We start from the raw sequence: 3,748 nt of genomic DNA, 5'->3' as shown, positions 1-3,748 counted from the left end.
TTTCGAAAATAGGTATCTAAGAGCAGAATGGTAGGTATAGACCACCGTTTTAGCTAGAACGAGATATGAACGAAATTTTTCAAAAGAAAAGACGATAGCAAGGAGTTCTTTTTCAGTAGTTGTATAATTCGTTTGTGCTCCTTGTAACGTCTTACTAGCATAATAAATAGGTTGAAATCATTTTTCAATCCTTTGTCCTAAAACGGCTCCCATTGCAAAATCACTTGCATCGCACATAAGTTCAAATGGTAGATTCCAATTTGGAGTTATCATAATCAGCGCATTAGTGAGTTTTTCTTTAAGAATATTAAAAGATTTGATGCATTCATCTGAAAAGATGAATGGAGCATCTTTTTCTAGGAGTTTATTAATAGGAGTGGCAATTTTAGAAAAATCTTTTATGAAACGTCGGTAAAAACCGGCATGCCCTAGAAAACTCCTAACTCCTCTAACGTTGGTGGGATGTGGAAGTTTAGCAATTACATCTACTTTAGCTCTATCCATTTCAATTCCTTCCTTTGAAATTTTATGTCCAAGAACGATGCCTTCTTTAACCATGAAATGTCATTTCTCCCAATTAAGAACTAGATTTGATTGTTCGCATCTAATAAGCATTCGTTCAAGATTAACTAGACATGATTCAAATGTATCACCGAAGACTGAAAAGTCATCCATGAAAACTTCCATGCATTCTTCTATCATGTCGTGAAAAATCGCCATCATGCACCTTTGAAAGGGTGCAGGGGCATTGCAAAGTCCAAATGGCATGCGTTTGTAAGCAAAAGTACCATAAGGGTACGTGAATGTGGTTTTCTCTTGGTCCTTGGGTGCTATTGGAATTTGAAAGTATCCGGAAAAACTATCAAGAAAACAATAGTAACTGTTTCCGGCTAATCTTTCCAACATTTGATCAATAAAGGGTAAGGGAAAGTGATCTTTTCTGGTGGCGTCATTTAATTTTCTATAATCAATACAAACACGCCATCCTGTTACAGTCTTAGTAGGAATAAGCTCATTTTTCTCATTTGTGATGACAGTCATACCACCCTTCTTAGGTACGCATTGAACTGGGGCTTACCCATGGACTATCAGAAATTGGATAAATTAAACCTGCATCAAGCAGTTTAATAATTTCTTTCTTAACAACATCTTGCATATTAGGATTTAGTCTTCATTGGCGTTGCACATATATTTTATGACCTTCTTCCATAAGGATTTTATGTATGCAATACGAAGGACTTATTCCTTTAATATCATGAATCTTCCATGCAATAGCTGGTTTATGAGCTTTTAGCACAGAAATGAGTTGTGATTTCTCATTTTTAGTAAGAGAAGACGATATTATTACAGGTAATTCAGATTCACCATGTAAATAAGCGTATTCCAAATGGTTTGGATGTGGCTTTAACTTTAATGTCGGTGGTTCTTCTATCGATGATTTATATCGATATCTGTCTTCTTCTTTTAGTATTTGAATTTCTTCTGTTGTTGGTTTATATCCATTAGCCATAAATGTAGCTAACATTTCACTTTCATCAATTGGTTCAGTTCCTTCTCCTAAAGAACATTCTCCTGTTCCTTGTAATTCTGGAAATTCTTCTAACAATTCTACATGTGATTCTATAGTTTGAATATAATAACATGTATCATCTGCAGATTGAGGTTGTTGCATTGCTCTATCAACAGAAAAGGTAACACTCTCGTTCTCTATACTTAGGGTCAGTTTCTTACCAATCACGTCTATTATTGCTTTAGCCGTGTTTAAGAATGGTCTTCCTAATATGAGAGGAACTCGAGAATCTTCTTCCATATCCAGAATAACAAAATCTACTAGAAATACTAAAGTACCAACTTTAACTAGCATGTTCTCCATTATCCCTCTAGGATATTTTACTGATCGATCGGCAAGTTGTATACTTATTCATGTTGGTTTCAATTCTCCAAGGTCTAGTTTAGCATATAATGAATACGGCATTAAATTTATACTAGCACCTAAGTCTACCAATGCTTCTATTGAACTAAGATTACCCAGAAAACATGGAATTGTGAAACTTCCTGGATCAGATAATTTTTCTGGTATCTTATTCAACAGCACTGCAGAACAATTAGCATTCATAGTAACAGCCGAGAGTTCTTCCATCTTTTTTCTATTTGTAATTAGATCTTTCAGAAATTTAGCATATATAGGCATTCCTGAAATTACATCAATGAAAGGAAGATTGATATTTATTTGTTTAAACATATCCAAGAATTTAGATTGCTCGGCTTCAAGTCTTTCTTTTCTCATTTTACTCGGGTAAGGAAGTGGTGGTTGGTATGGTTTAACATAAGGTTTAGCCTTAATTGTGTTATCTTCATTAACCTTTTCAATTACCAGTTCTATTTCCTTATCTTGTTCAGATTGTGGCTCTTGTGGAGTAGGAATAGCTTCATCAAAAATTGCAGGCATTTCAGGTGGTTTAAGTGTAATACCACTTCTTGTGGTAATGGCTTTAGCTGTTTCATTCCGGGGTTAGCATTTGTATCGCTAGGTAGACTTCCCGGTTTTCTTTCACCTATCAACCTTGCTAGGTTACTTACTTCTTGTTCCAGATTTTGAATAGAAGCTTGTTGATTTCTAAATGCTTGAGCATTTTGTTCATTGGTTTGTTTCTGAGATGTGAAAAACTGAGTTTGAGATTCAACTAGCTTCGACATCATATCTTCTAAATTTGGCTTTTTATCATCCGTTTGTGGTGGTTTGTTTTGAAAAATAGGTCTTTGCTGATTGTAAGTATTGTTGGATACTTGTTGATTACTAGGACCTTGTTGGTTGTTGTATGGAACATTTCGGTTATAATTCTGGTTTTGATTGTAGATTGGTCTTGGCAGTTGATAATTATTCTGATAATTATTTCCAGGCCTTTGGTTTATGTATGAAACATTCTCTCTTTGTTCCATAGTTAGTTCAATACCGAGACAATCTTTTGTTAAATGTGGTCCTTCACACTGCTCACAACTAATTCGTATTGAGTGAATATCTTTAGTCATCTTTTCCATTCGTCTCTCGACAGCATCTATCTTTGCAGAAATGGAATCTAAGTCATGGCTAGAATCGGCTCTAGCTGCTTTAGATGATCTAACGATATCTTTTTCTTGATGTCACTCATGTGAGTGGGAAGCAGTGTTATCAATAATTTTGTAAGCGTCAGTTGCGATTTTCTTCATAAAAGAACCACCAGCTGCTATATCGATGTCTTTCCTTGTAGTGATGTCGCATCCTTGGTAGAATATTTGTACTATTTGACAAGTGTCTAAACCATGTTGCGGACATCCTCTCAATAATTTTCCAAATCTTTTCCACACTTCATATAGAGTTTCATTTGGCTTTTGTGTGAACGTAACAATTTCTCCTTGAAGTCTCACGACTTTAGATGCCGGAAAGAATTGTTTAAGAAATTTTTCAACTAAAACGTCCCATGTATCAATCGCCCCTTCAGGTAACGATTCTAACCAATCTTTGGCTTCTCCCTTTAAAGTCCAGGGAAATAACATGAGATATATCTGTTCATCCTTCACTTCTCTTAATTTAAATAGAGTGCAGATCCTATTAAATGTACGAAGATGTTCATTTGGATCTTCCTTCGGCGCACCACTAAATTGGCATTGATTAGTTACCATGTGTAGGATTTGTCCTTTGATTTCATAATCTGGCGCATTAATGTCTGGTTGAGTAATTGCGTGACCTTGGCCAGTGCGTTTAGCTCGC

At 35.5% G+C, this 3,748-nt stretch overlaps 1 non-coding gene across 1 annotated transcript; it reads left to right on the top strand.

Annotated features, from left to right (window-relative positions):
• The first annotated feature begins 3,295 nt into the window (after positions 1–3,295).
• Positions 3,296–3,402, top strand: LOC139887337 (small nucleolar RNA R71). The gene has a single exon (XR_011773172.1). It is a non-coding gene; the product is annotated as a small nucleolar RNA R71 (small nucleolar RNA).
• The last annotated feature ends 346 nt before the right edge of the window (positions 3,403–3,748 follow it).

Source organism: Rutidosis leptorrhynchoides, chromosome 1 (genome assembly GCF_046630445.1).
Source record: "Rutidosis leptorrhynchoides isolate AG116_Rl617_1_P2 chromosome 1, CSIRO_AGI_Rlap_v1, whole genome shotgun sequence".
Lineage (NCBI taxonomy): Eukaryota > Viridiplantae > Streptophyta > Magnoliopsida > Asterales > Asteraceae > Rutidosis > Rutidosis leptorrhynchoides.
Note: the sequence above shows the minus strand (reverse complement) of the source record. Positions and strands in the feature narration are given on the sequence as shown.